The sequence below is a fragment of the Mus caroli genome, unplaced genomic scaffold (genome assembly GCF_978045245.1).
Source record: "Mus caroli unplaced genomic scaffold, Mus_caroli_1 scaffold_6, whole genome shotgun sequence".
NCBI classification, from domain to species: Eukaryota; Metazoa; Chordata; class Mammalia; order Rodentia; family Muridae; genus Mus; species Mus caroli.
Genome location: NW_028227261.1, coordinates 25,747,185 through 25,762,217, shown reverse-complemented (window position 1 = coordinate 25,762,217; position 15,033 = coordinate 25,747,185). Strand labels below are relative to the sequence as shown.

The following is a 15,033-nucleotide window of genomic DNA, read 5'->3' as shown; positions in this document are numbered from 1 at the left end:
AGGAAACCCCACACCCACCCCACGACGAGGGCATAAATAACCACATCTTCTAACTTTAGAAAATGAAATCGGAGAGGTAGTTTGCCCAATGCCACACAGCAGGAAGGGAGGTAACTTCATGTCTGACTTATCCAGTCCCTTGCCCATGACACCACCCTGTCTCTTTCCCAGAAAGCCAAGCAGGCATCCCTATCCTACTTGACAGATGAAGCCCAGTAAGAAGCACTGTTGTTCCTACATTGCCACCAAGTCAACAACTCAGAAGGGACTTAAGCTAGGCTCGTGATCTTTATGGTTTTCTTAGGTGTGTGTGTGTGTGTGTGTGTGTCAGTATGCTAAGGTTGGTCTTGTGTGCAGTGTATTCAGATGCTGAGTTCTCTGCCCCAAGATCGGGTTGCAGTCTGGACATGGACATTGTATTGACAAATGTGCTGTAAAGAATGCTCCCCATCCCCCTAAAGAGATGGCTCAGTGGTTAAGAGCACTGACTGCTCTTCCAAAGGTCTTGAGTTCAAATCCCAGCAACTACATGGCGGCTCACAACCATCTGTAATGGGATCTGACGCCCTCTTCTGGTGTGTCTGAAGACAGCGACAATGTACTCATATAAATAAAATAAATAAATCTTTTTTTTTTTTTTTTAAGACTGTTCCCCATAATCTCTTATTGGATAATCAAAGGCTAGAGCCTGCGACTGGGCAGGGGAGAGGAAGGTGGGACTGGAGACAGAGTAAGGGTCCATGAGAGAAGGGATCAGGTAGGGGAAGGAGGTCATGAGGCAGCATGGACTATGAGCACATAGCCATGAGTTCATCATCCTGAGGATATCCAGGGAGCAGAGCAAACAGCAGGACTCAGTTAGCAAGTGGCAGGCCTGTGGCTGGGGTGTGGGTTACAATAGCTCAGGACCTGTCCCGCTTAGGCTTAGAGCTAAATGAAAAGACCAGGGTTTTTGTGTCTCTTATTCAGAAGCTATATGGACTAGAGTGGGGCAGAACCCACACGCACCTATAAAATCAAAACAATAGTTGTGTGGTGTGTGTGTGTGTGTGTGCACAAGTGCCTTTGGAGGCCAGAACAGGATGCCAGGTGTGTGTGTGTGTGTGTGTGTGTGTGTGTACAAGTGCTTTTGGAGGCCAAAACAAGATATCAGATTTCTGTTTTGGTTTTTTTTTTTTTTTTTTTTTGGTTTTTCGAGACAGGGTTTCTCTGTATAGCCCTGGCTGTCCTGGAACTCACTCTGTAGACCAGGCTGTCCTCGAACTGAGAAATCCGCCTGCCTCTGCCTCCCGAGTGCTGGGATTAAAGGCGTGCGCCACCACACCCGGCGATATCAGATTTCTATGTGTGTGTATACAAGTGCCTTTGGAGACCAGAACAGGATGCCAGATCTCTCTCTCTCTGTGTGTGTGTGTGTGTGTACACAAGTGCCTTTGGAGATCAGAGAAGGATGCCAGATCAGCTGAGGCTAGAGTCACAGGAGGTTGCAAGCTGCTGGAATGGATGCTAACCACCACATTCTGGTCCTCTGTGAGACTAGCATGCACTGTCAACACAAGCCAATGCTAGCTAGCATATGCCGGTAAAATGCTGGGGATTCACCCCAGGGCTTTCTGGATACAAAACAAGGGCTCCACCACCAAGCTGCACACCCAGCCCCACATTCCTGCTTTTAAACCCAGTGTTATTTTCTCCACTCATACTTGCTGAGTCCTGGGCATCTGAACATGGATACTTGGAAGCCCTATAGCCAATCCCCTGGGAGTGTGAGAGCCCCTGATACACCAGGCTAGCCTAGAAATCAGAGTGCTGGGGAGAAATGGTGCAGGATACTATCCAGTGAGACAGTGGCTGAACCTGTGAATCTCCCGCTTTGGAAACCTCAGTCCTCATCTCCCTAAGTTGTAGGCTCAGACTGGGAGCGGGGGTATCCACTCACTAGCACAGCTGTCTTCTATGATTTCTGCTGAAAAAAAAAAAAAAAACAAACAAAAAGAAAAACTCCATCGTGTGGGCCTACGTGCTAATTACCAATAATGACATAATAGCCATTGTGGGCCCAACAGCCAAACAGCCCCAACTAGAAATTCTGCATAGCTCACATTTAGGAACAAAAGACCTAGGCACTGCAACTGAAACTGATGCCCTAGCAGAAAATACCAGGAGCAAAGGGGCCTCGGAGTTGACCCAGCCGCAGTATCATCTGGCAAACGGCCAGAGGAATGAGGTCCCACTTTCTGGGGTCATTAACTGAGAATTTACTACATACTCAGTACACGTGACGCCTACACAGGAAGAAGCCTTCATTTACTCATCAATACACGTAGACACTTATTAAGCACCCACTATGTATCATACATGCTGTTTTAGGTACAAATGATGAAACACTGAATAGGCAAAACCCACCAGCATCACCAAGCTTACGTGAGGGAAAACCGACAATAAGTAATCCATAAAAGGTCGTACATTGGAGTGAGAAGTGACATAGAGAAAAACAGGCCGGGAGGGAAGGAGGGGAAGTGTCGCCAGGGATCAGAGGAAGAATAGAGTCAGGTGGTGTGTTAGGTGGGCATGGTAACTCACGCCTTTAATCCCAGAGCTTGGGAAATGGAGGCAGACAGATCTCTATGAATTTGAGGCCAGCCTGGTCTATATAGTGAGTTTCAGGACAGCCAGCCTGACATAGAAAGATCCTGTCTCAAAAAAAACTGTGTTTAACTTATGTGTAACTGATGGTCAAGGGTTGGGGGTTAGTGCCTGTGAATGCAGTGCCCAGAGGTCACCAGATCCCTGGAGCTGGACTGTCACCTGATGTGAGTGCTGGGAACTGAATCTGGTTCCTCTGCAAGAGCACTATACACTTAACTGCCGAGCTGTCTCTCTGTTCCGAATGCCCACTGTTCCAAATGTAAATAAGATAAGCAGAACAAGCCTTACTAAGAAGGAGATGTTGAAACGGAGATTTTACGATGAGACAATAAGACAAAAGGTATTTATAGAAGGTTGAATGCTCCAAGACTGTGCAGTGCAAAAGCCCCAGGGTAGAAGTCTGCCTGAGAGGATATGCCAGTCATTAACAGAGCCAGGGGAAGAGGACAGGCGCAGCCTAATCGCCCGTGTGTGCTTGGACTTGAGTTCACAACAAGCATGGAGGTAACACCTTCGGACCTAGAATGAGGAGCAGGGTTGTCTGAGTCCAGCTGTCTGTCCTCTCCTTGCCTCTGGAAATCCTAAATACAACTTGGGTAAACAAGTGGACAGACGCCATCAAGGGGTTGCTCCCCAAACTCAATGAACTGTTTTCTGACTAGCCTTTTCTCCTCCTGGTATGGACTGGCCATAGAGGAGCCACTTCTAATCACCCCAGTGTGTCAGCTCTGGATTAACCACTTCACGCGGATTATACAATGCGGTGCCCGAGTCATTTGTGGAAAGGCGCTAATCTGTTTCCCCTTGATAACGGGATATGCTGGAGCTTACTGAGGTCAAGCGACGGCTGGAGGCCGGGCCAGTGAGTGGTAGGGCTCTATTATTATTATTATTATTATTATTATTATTCCTTTTACTCTATGTGTTAAGTGTTTTGCCTGAGTGGATGTGTACCACACAGGTGCTTGCTGCCCACAGAGGTCAGAAAAGGGCATCAGATCCCCTGGAACTGGAGTTACAGAGGTTGTGAACTACCATGTGGTTCTGGGAGTCTTGAATCCAGGTCCTCTGCAAGAGCAACAAGAGCTATTATCCACTGAGCCATCTCTCCAGCCCTGAGGCTAGGATTTAAACAGGGTCTCTCGTAGCCCAGGATGGCATCAAACTCACTATATAGCTAAAGTTAACCCTGAACCTCTGATCCTCCTGCCTCTACCTCGAGTGCTGGGATTACAGATGTGTGCCACTGTGCCATGCTGGGTTCATATGATGTTGGAGATGCTGGAAATCCAACCCAAGGCCTCAGGCATGCTAGGCAAGTTCCCTACCAACTAGCTATACCTCCTAGCCCTAGGACTCCACTTTTAAACCTCTCATGTAACAGAAACCTGTGATTGCTGCAGACCCTCCTTTTATATATCAATGCACACCATTGCATACACTAGCAAGAGTTTGCTGAAAGGACCCTGATATAGCTGTCTCTTGTGAGACTAGGCTGGGGCCTAGCAAACACATAAGTGGATGCTCACAGTCAGCTATTGGATGGATCACAGGGCCCCCAATGGAGGAGCTAGAGAAAGTATCCAAGGAGCTAAAGAGATCTGCAACCCTGTAGGTGCAACAACATTATGAACTAACCAGTACCCCGGAGCTCTTGACTGTAGCTGCATATGTATCAAAAGATGGCCTAGTCGGCCATCACTGGAAAGAGAGGCCCATTGGACATGCAAACTTTATATGCCCCAGTACAGGGGAACGCCAGGGCCAAAAAGTGGGAATGGGTGGGTAGGGGAGTGGGGGGGAGGGTATGGGGGACTTTTGGGATAGCATTGGAAATGTAATTGAGGAAAATACGTAATAAAAAAAATAAAAATAAATCAATGCAGAGGCAGAGAAGATGGTGACCTCCAAAGCCTGGCAGAGGAAAAGCTGGAGAAGCTGGGGCTACTTCAACCCTGCTACAGTCTGGGTTGTTGGCCAGGTTTCCTCTTTGAAACCTTTCTGGCCTCCGCAGAAGTCTGCATCTTCCTTGTTGAGTTCCAAGGAACTCACAGTCCATCTCTGTCCCTTTGGCCTAGACCTGGGTAGGGCGGGACCTTTTCTACTATCTGACTCTTCAAAGGGTGTGCACAGTGGCATCTAATCAGGAGAAACTGCAGAAGAGAAACTACCTTAGGTGAGGCTAAGGCTGGACGCTGAGCATCTGGCTTCAAAACTGGTTTATCAGGTTCCATTTCTTCAATAAGAAACCTATCAGACAGGCATGGCGGCACACACCTGTAATCTCAGCACTCAGGAGACTGAGGCAGGAGTATGTGAGTTTAAGGACAGCATGGGCTGTGTAGAGAGTACCAAACCAGCCTGGAATACAGATCAAGACCCTACTTTAAAATTCCAAAAAGAGGGAGGGAGGAGAGAGGGCTCAATGGTTAAGAGAATTTGCTTCCCAATCATGTGGATCTGAGTTCATATCCAACACCCACATAAGGTAGATGTGGTCTGAGTACTGCTTTAACTCCAGCACTGTATGTTATGGGACAGAGATAGGAAGATAACTGAGGCCTGCTCTTGCCAGCCTAGAGGAATAACCGAAGCTTTGAACTCAGAGACCTTGATTCAAAGACATAAGACGGAGAGTGATATAGGATACCCAGTGCGATACCCAGTATCTTCCTCTGGTCTTCACATACACATACCGGCATGCCCATATACTACTACATATATACTACACAACGACATACACACATACATGATATGCACACACCAAATCCAAAAAGGAAAAAGGAAGTATATTAAACTCCAGGTAGAATAGGGCAGACATTTAAGAGGTCGCAATTTGCCGGGTGTGGTGGCACACGCCTTGAATCACAGTACTTGGGAGGCAGAGGCAGGTGGATTTCTGAGTTCAAAGCCAGCCTGGTCTACAAAGTGAGTTCCAAGACAGCCAGGGCTACACAGAGAAACCCTGTCTCGAAAAAAAAAAAAAATCAGTTTGTGATCCTAGAACTCAAGAGACTGAGGCAGGAGGATTGCTGTGAGTTGAAGAGAAGCCTATACTTCATCGTCAGACCATTATGTCAAATAGACAGACAAAGCAGCAGTTGCAGTGACAACAGCAGTCCGTGCTTAGGGATCTACTGGGACTTCCTTTTCCCTACCAACATCCTCACAGCAAGACCATCCCCACCCACAGCAGGGGAAACCGAGGCTCACAGAAGTGAAGCCATCACTGGAGTATACACACTCACTGAGGGGCCAGAGCAGGGAGTCCAGAGAGTCATAGTCCTCTGGCGACACTGGCTACCACACCAGTCTAAGGGTCCTGCTTCTGCATGGAAAGATATCCAGAAGCACTGGCCATGCCCCTCAGAGATACTGACCTTCATGCCTAACTCCTGTCTCCATGCCAGAAGAAAGGGAGCCTGATCGTCAATTTCCAGGGAAAAAGAAAGCCACAACTTTCCCAAGTGTTTGTCCTTGTTTCCGGACCACTGTTGGCTTTGGCCTCCAACCAGAGAGGCTCATCTAGGGTAGGGGACAGAGGGCACCTAGGCTTCAGGACTAGGAGTCCTCGGGCCTGAGGCCAAGGGGGCCAAGGGTCAGGAGGCGAGCTGGTTCGGCAGAGGGCCAGGACCCCCCTGGAGACTTAAGCTTGTTTCTTACTCTTTTCCTTCCTTTGCAACTGGCGTGGCTGCCAGGACAGGGGCGAGGAGGTGGAGAGCTTGCATGATTATTTCATTAGAGTTCCTGGGGGGATGCACAGTATAGACTCTAGGCTGGTTTTGGGGGATCACATCACTGATGCCTCAGACCCGCTCTCTGAGGAAAAATCCTGCGTGTCCCCATTCCCCTGAGGTGGAAACTATGGTACCAAGAGGGCAACCGTGCCTGAAGGGCACATAGCTTGTCAGTGACAGAGCTGGCAGAGAACCAAACTGTTGGCCTCTGAAAGGGTCACGTGGGTCACCTGGGGTGGGGATAAGAAGGGAAAAGGCAGAGAAAAGAAGGAACAGTGTCCAAAAGACCCAGGCTATCTCAGGGAGCGTGGCAAACAGGGGCGGGATTTCAGGAAGTTGTGGGGAGTCAAAAGTCAGTCCCCATACTCCACACAGACTTTGCTGGGCACCCACACCAAAGAGTGCTTATCCCTGCCAGACCTACCAGCTACCAGCATCACACAAAGGAACCCCTAAGGTAGGAGGAGTCCTGATGGCCATAACTCAAGAGCCTCCATGTCCAGCTCAGACACAGCAGTTGAAGAGGGTAGGTAGTGAGACGCAGATAAGTAGCTTCCTTCCCCCCATGCTGCTCTGTCTCCTCTGCTCAGGGGTACCCCTCAGCCCAAGTATCCACTGGATCCAGTCACCCCCAACCCCAAGGCCTCACTCTCACCTCGGTCCTCTCTCTCACCTGTCTACTGCAGTCCATCATTATGTTCCCGTGGCCCTGCCCCACACAGAGACCTAACATCTCCCACTGCTGCATGGCACAGTTCCCGGCCCCAAATCTCAGCATTCCTCCGCTAAACAGGTGGCCCTGCTCCCGCTCTCCCTGTGTAACGTGCAATGGCTCCCCGCAGCCTTGAGGTCAGGCCTCACATTGCCTGAGCCTGCCTTTGCAGGGTGCTGGACCCGGTTCTGCATCCTGGAAAGTATAGTTCCTCTCAATAGGAATGGCCTTTCTCTTAGTCTCTGCCTAAGAACACCTACTCACCCGGGAACGCAGGGCGGGGCAGCGAAAGCTACACGAAACACCTATTCACACTTCAGTCTCAGCCAAAGTTGGACTCAGGTTGCAGAGCCCTTCAGTCCAATTAGATACTGAGCTTTCCCAGGGGCAGAGAAAAGGGTCCATACAGAGTCAGCTCTAGCCCTGCCGTGCCAGCATAGAGCCTGGAACAGAAGTGGCACCAGGAAAAGCAGATGGCCAGGAAATTGAGACACATCCATACTCCCGTGAAGCCACCTCCCTCCCTTCACCCTACAAGTACCTTTTGGAACCTGTCAGACTAGCTCTGCTATTTACCCGCTCCCAGCAATGTCCTCCCAGTCCACTCTCCTAAGAGGGACATCTTTACATTCTCAGAATGATGCCCATAATCATAATTAGGGTAATAACAGCCGTCACCACCATTTATTGAGTGTTCGTTGTATGCCCTGTTATTTAACCCTCACAAGAACCCTAGGAGGGAAGGAATTTTTTTTTTAATATTGTCTTCATTTTACAGATAAGGAAATTGAGGCTCGGAGAAGCTATCTGGCCTAAGGTCACACAACTAGTAAGCAAACAGTGTGGGGTCACAGCCAGGTCTGCCTGACCTGCAAGCCACCCTGCTGTCCAGCCGCTTCCTGCTTTCTATCAGAGTTTAGAGCAGCCGCCCCCAGTAGCCTGGAGCTGGGTATCAAAGATGGACAGAGAGGCCACTGACACCAGCCTGCTGTTTTAGGATGGCTCAAGGGTTAAGAGTGCCCACATGGTGGCTAACGACAGTCTGGAACTCCAGTTCCAGATGATCTGACACCCTCTTCTGGCTTCTGAGGGCAGTAGGCACACATGTTGTACTTAGATATACATGCAAGCAAAACACCCAGACATATAAAATGAAAACAAATATTTTCTGTAGAAAAACAGGGCCATTGCTCAGAAGGTCGCTGGGAGGGAGACAAGAAATAAGGTCTCTGGAAGAGTACACAGGGCTAGTGAGAGAGACTGAGACGGCTCAGTGGGGAAGGCGTGACAAGGACTTGACCTTAATGCACAGGGAAAAGAACCAACTCCCAAAACGATGTGTCCTCTAATTTCCTCACATCTGCAGTGTTACAGAAGCATCCAACGTCCCAGTCTCTCTCTCTCTCTGACACACACACAAATAATAATAACAATACAATTTCGGGCTGGTCTCAGCGGTTAAGAGCACTGACTGCTCTTCCTGAGGGCCTGATTCCCAGCAACCACATGGTGGCTCGTGACTATCTGTAATGGGATCTGATGCCCTCTTCTGGTGTGTCTGAAGACAGCGACAGTGTACAGAAAATAAATAGATCTAAAAAAAAATAATAATAATGATACAATTTAAAAATTAGAAATAAAAATTTAAAAATAAGTTAAAGGGGTTAAAATAGAACAGCAGACAAGTAGAATATGGAAAACAAGATAAACAGCAGTATAGGTATGACATGAACTTCTCAGGTCACCTACACCTAAGAGGACAAAATTCTCCAGGGCCCTTCTCCCAGCTAAAGCCAAGTGACCAATGGTGCCAATTTAATGATTACCTACCTGTTTGAGCTAAACAACTCTCCAAGGGAAGAGCCCTTCATTACCCTATTCCACAAGTCAGATTTGAACCAAGACTAAGAAGGGCGACTGAGCCGTGTCACACAGCAAATCACACCAGACAGAAGCAAGTCTGTATCCCAGTGCTGGGGCCTTCAGGGGCTCCTGACTCCTGTATTCTAGTCTAGCTAATAAGAGCTAAAATTAGGAGGAAGGAGCCAAAACAAAAAACGAACACTTCACTGCACCCTCTTCCAGAAGGAGCCTAGGGCTAGAGGAAGCCAAAGATTACTGATCAGCCCCATGCTAAGCTGCTTCTAGCTGCTGGGGGAAGGTCCTGTGATGTGGATGCCACAGGGAAGGTCACAAGATCCAGAGAAGTTTACCACTTGTCCGAGATCACACCATTAGGAATGTGACTATATCTGGGAACCCTGTGGAATCCCTCCTCCCCCTGCTCAGCTTCACATCAAACATTCCTGCCTGCCCTGTGAGAAGTTTCCCATCAGAGCAAAGCTAAAGGCTCTGCCACACCCTCTCAGAAAATCCAGTTGCTTGTTCCTCCATCTGGTGACAGATGCCCCACTCAGGTCCTAGACCCACAATTCACAACTGGATGGTGAGATAAGGGTCTTACATTTTCCCAGCCTCAAAAATAATGTATACTTTGTATCCATCTTGCATTTTGTGAACTGCAATGATAGTGGTTGCTTTGTATCCATTAACTGTTTATTTAGTCCACCACAAAGCACATGGCTGGGTGCCCGAGTAGATCCTCAACAAACATCTTCAATCAAAACGTTCACTGGGCACTACTACACATCATTCTATTCTCGTGCTTAGAGACATAGCGGGAAGAGATTAAACAAAAACCCTTGCCCTCCGTGGTCCTGTGTAGAGGAACAAATACATACATCTAGAAGGTATCAATATTCTCATTTTGCAGAAGTGAAAGGGTGATACAAAGAGGCATTTGTAAGTAGCCAAGGAAGGATTCTATTCCAAGTCATCTGTCCTAAAGACCTCTGGGCCTTTGTCAGCCCAGCCCAAAATCAGTAGCCATCATATCAAGTATAAAGAAAGAAGAGACTCAGAATCTAACTCCACATGCCCTGACCCCTTGTGCCTCCCAGTGCCCTCAGAACGGCATGGTACAGCCAGTTACATCAAAGAAGTACTCACCCAAAAGTAGCCGTTGTGATCATACAGCCAGTCAAGGAAGGACAGCGCAGCCATCGTCACGGTGGCACATGGAAGCAAAGGACAGAAGTGAGACACAGCACAGCTATCAAACTCTGGGGTCCTGATCAGCTGCACCTGGGCCAGTGGGGAACCTGTCCCCTCTTCCGCCCTCACCCCCACCCGAGTGCTTCTGGCACTCTGATGACCAGCTACCATTCAGGCAGCTATCATCTGAAAATCTGCGCTGAGCTCATCAGGCTGCCCTGGGCCAGTCTCCTATGGGCATTCATAGCCGCACCAGGCGCCAGGTCCTGAGGATGCCGTCTGAAGTCAGACAGGGCCATGCCCATGTGAGCCCTACACTGCAGTATGGAGGCAGGGGAGTAAAACTTCTGTGATGCATGCATTTGACCTTAGGTATCTGGGGTCAAATCCTGCCTCCACAAACAGCCCTACCACTGGTGTCACTCAGGCGATTCCCTGGCTTCTCCCTCCTTGCTTCCTCTACTCACCTGTAACACAGAGGGCAGCATTCAGATCTGCCGCTTAGGGCTACGTGGGAGTCACGTAAGAGTTCACTTATGTAAGACTTTTTGAACAGAGGTTGGTATATCATTTGTTTATAACTTGTAGCTACTATGACTACAAGGGGCTGTGGATGGGGACTTTGCCAGAATCTAGTGTGGGTGAGACCACCATCTTCTCAAAAGAATGCTGCTGTTGGGACCAAGGGAGATAATGAAAAACGAAGTCCCAGCACAGTGTCTGGTCACTGTGATGAGTCTGTAAGCACTGCTGTGACCTTAAGGTGTCCCCCAGCACATTCCCACCATGCAGAGTCCCATCAGGGCTATGGCAAGTGCCCCGCCCCACACGCACACCCAGTACTGCAGCTTTGGATTGAACAATGACCAGCCACCATATTCTCCCAATTTTACAGATATTCCAGTTTATTCCTCACAGTCTCCGGAACACTGTGTAGGTGAAATTGTTACTGTTCCCACTTCACAGATAAGGGCAAGGGTGAAGGGACTCCCTTCTATGTCCTTGGTGCCATCATATGGGTCTCCAAGTGAAGTGACCAAAGCTCATGTCTGCTTGGATTATGTGCTGGAAACTTTCCTTCATTTCTTCCCCTTGGTGTCTGCAGTACATCTGCACTGCCTCCAGCAAGTCTTTGAATACTTTCATCTGAAACTCTTCTTGTCAAACAGCCAGCTTAGGGTGCAGGCTGCTCCGGAAGCCACCTCTCCTGGCTCAGTCATTGGCACCTTGACCCCTGGTCTGCTCCTACAGCTGACCTCAGCCACTAATCACTCAAGCATCCAGGGACATCTGCATTCACTCAAATCCACCTTTTATAGATGAGGAAGCAAAGGCCCAAAGTGGACTCAATATTACTTTTTAATGCCCAGCTCTTGGACCTGGAGATATGGCTCTGTGAACAAATATCAGTGGGCTCCAGGCATCCCCTATCTCTTTCTCCAGCCTGTGTCCAGCTTCCTGGATTAAACATCCCAGAATGCAGAGCTCAGTCCAGGATCAGTAGGTATCTCTACAGGTTAGGACTAGGGAATGAGCACTCAGTATGGGTAGAGTTTTGGGAAATGAAGACTTCATGTCTTAGGGGCTTCAAGCGCTGGCTCTGGGGTTCAAATTCCAAGTCAGCCACTTGACAGCTGTGAGACTTTGCTCAAGTCAATTTGCCCTCATGAATGCCTATGAAGCAAGGATGGTGCTTCATGAGGTGCTAAAGATTAACCAAGCTAATGTCACACACAACCCGAGAACAGCACATAGGCAAGGGCCATAACTAATTAGAGAACAAGGCCAAAAAGCTGTCTGTGGGCTCACGACAGGCAAGTGCAACCTAAGGCCATTCTAGCTCCTCATACAGTATGAGCTTGCTCTAAACCAGGTCATGAGGTGTGATCTGCTTCTGCTGTCAAAGGTCACCAATACAGGAAACAATGACAATGGGTGCTAGAAGACACCCAGACTCAGGGCTCATTTTCCTCTTAATATTATAGAGGGAAACTGAGACCCAGGAGGAAAAGTACCTGGCCCACAGACTACAAACGGATTGAGGCCTGCCCTGTGATAAACCTTGGGCACTAGGGAAATTCTGAATGTGCGTGTGCATTCACACACACACACACACACACACACACACACACACACACCTACCTGTCTTATAAACCCACTCTGCCATCCCAACAGATCTCAGCCACCACAACCTTGGCAATGAGGCCTATGTGAGCATCCTCTCCAGTTCTGTTCCTGGGAAACCTGTGTGGCACGTAGTAGATGCCCAGGAGGCTTAAGAAATAACCAAATGAGGCTTCCTAGCTTCAGCCTCAGGGTCCCCTTTAGGCCTTTCTCTTTGTATCTTTCCTCCTGACTCTGACCCTCGTGTCTGTCTCACCCTGTGCCCAGGTCCTAACAGCTGGGCCTAGCTCCAGCTCACAGAATGCTGGGCCTGCCCCTGCATCAGCATCTTCCCAGCCAGCCCAGGATATTCCTGTTCAATGCAGCCAGCCAGGCTGCTGGCCAGGGTCCACTCTGCGGAGAGGGTGCTGGCTCAGCCAGAGCCTTATCCCCACTGGCCGATAGGTGGGGCAACCTGGGAGTCCTGGGAGCTTCTATTGGCACCCAGAGCCTACGGAGTAAAGCCAGCTTGGTCTGTCTAGACAGTGTGACTATGTGTTGATAGACAGTGGGGTGTGGGGTGCCACCTACACCTCCAACCAGTTCACCCAAGCACCATGCTGCTGGGACCCCACAGGCCTTGACTGACTCTCCTATACACACAGGGAAACCTTGGGGTTCCCCCACTCCATCCCCTTCCTAAAACACCCCACACTGGCACAATCTCACAGCAGCTACCAATCTGACCATTGAATACGTAATGCTTCATTTGATTCTGCTTAATGCCTATAAGGTCCAGGGCCGGCTGGGAGAGATGAGGTGAGTCGGGTAAGGTCACACAGTAACAGCTGGGCTGGGTGGGATTCAAAGCTAGTTCTTCTGAGTGCAAAATCTGTGTGGTACTGATATTGCCCTCCTGCTCCGTTCCCTACAGCCTCTGGTTCCCTTTCTTCCCAGACCTTGCATCTCCTTCTGCAGTCTCCCTCCCCCATTCCCACAGTTAAAAATTCCCACCCTACAACTGCGGTAACACCTTGCTTCTGTGCACACAACAGCAGCAGATACCACAGGCAGCCACTGAAAGTTATTTCTGAGGTGTCTGCCTTAGGAGGGCCTTGATGGCAAGGAGTCACCAGGCCCAGTCTCTCTCTCTCTCTCTCTCTCTCTCTCTCTCTCTCTCTCTCTCTCTCTCTCTCTCTCTCTCTCCCCTTCCCTCCCTCCCTCCCTCCATTCCCAAGCAAGTCTCTCTAGCCTCCCTTCCTCGCCCCAACCTCCTGTCAGCATAGACCCCCATCCAGGCCTGTGATCAGGGTGAGGACCACATGTGGACAAGAACTTATTAGTGTGGGGGAGGAGAGGTTCTGCGACAGTGCTCTGGCCTCTCCCCCTGCCCTTCAGTAGCTGAGGACCCGACCCTGACTTGGCCCCAAGCAACTATGCCTAGAACTCCAGCTTCCTTAAAGTCCACCCGGAACCAGCTATTCTCCTAGAGCCTGTACGTTTAGAAGGCGGCTCCCTGGGAATAGAAGGGGCTGCCTTCTCCCTGTTGCAGGAATTTAAGGGGTCAGTTAAATGCGGCCATTGTCTCTCGGGGTGGGGGGAGCCCGAGGGCCCTGGAATAACCACACAACCCTTGAGGGAGAGTGCTCCCCTGTCCTTTCAGGGCAGATTCTTTTGGCCAGGGGTCCCGCGGAATAAGTCTCCGCCTCCAGCCTGCAAGACTGCAGAGGTCCGGTCCTCCCCCAAAGAGGTGGGGCCCCCGGGAAAGTGCAGCTTGAAGACCAAGACAACTCTTGAGGAAACACAGAGGGCAGACAGGGAAATATGTGAGAGAGGGAACCCAGAGACGACAGAGTAGCAGCCTGACTCCGAGCAGATCCAGGAGACCTGAGGCAGAGGAAGTCCCAGCCTGGACGCGAGTGCGTGCGTCCGGGCGGTGACTCAAGGGCCACCCTGACCGGCAGAGCTAGGGCCGCAGCTCGCGGGTCCCGGGTCCGGAAACTCAAGAGTCAGTTACGTAAGGACCCGAGCAGGGCTCCCGGGGTCCCCCTCCTACCGCCCTCTGGGTCCCCAGGAGCACGCGGGTGCGCAGGGTGGGGCTGGCGGGTCGGCCTGGGACTGCGCCGCGGCGCGGAGACCTGCTGCGGACGAACACCCACGACAGGACTCCAGCAACTGCTCGCTGTCTCCGGAGCTCCGCACCCCCTCGACTTTGTGACTCCAGAACCCCTAGGGACCTCAAGTTTGGAGCATGCAGCTCAGGACCTCCAGCACCCGCGCCGAGGATCCTGTGACCCTCGGCTCGCAGCTCCCGGAACGGCCGGGCTCCTTAGGAGCGGGCTTCTGGGTCTTGCACCTTGTCCCTCCCAGGCACCGGGGCCACCCCCTAAGGCGGTCCAGGCTCACCTGGGCTGCACAGGACAGGGACCTGGCAGGGACCTGGCCGGGCCGGGCCGGGCCACGTCCTCGCTCTCCACGGCTCTCTCCCTTTAAGAGGTTCCTGCCACTTTGCCCCGCCGGGGGCCTCCACCTGCACTGACAGGGCAACTCTGATGCGAGGCCCCGCCCTCCCCTCGGGAGGTCCTGTAATTGGTGCAGACAACTGCCAATCTTTGGGGCGGCGGGCAGGACCCGGCACAGTAGCCCGACTGTCGCAACCGGGAAGGGGCGGGGGCTGCAGGTGCGGCCAGGCCGGGACGCCCAGCCTAGAGCAGCTCCTGATAGACTCAGAGCAATCAGGGGAGGGGAAACATGGAGTTCCTGGATTGGCTGGTATGG

The 15,033-nt window shown here is 50.7% G+C and overlaps 1 protein-coding gene across 1 annotated transcript in view; it reads right to left on the bottom strand.

Moving 5' to 3' along the window:
* Epb41 (erythrocyte membrane protein band 4.1) overlaps positions 1-14,818 on the bottom strand; it is a 147,909-nt gene extending 133,091 nt beyond the window's left edge. Inside the window, exon 1 of the mRNA XM_029476056.2 lies at positions 14,662-14,818. The gene's annotated coding sequence lies outside the window, so the exon portion shown is untranslated. The remainder of the gene's footprint in view (positions 1-14,661) is intronic.
* Between the last annotated feature and the right edge of the window lie 215 nt (positions 14,819-15,033).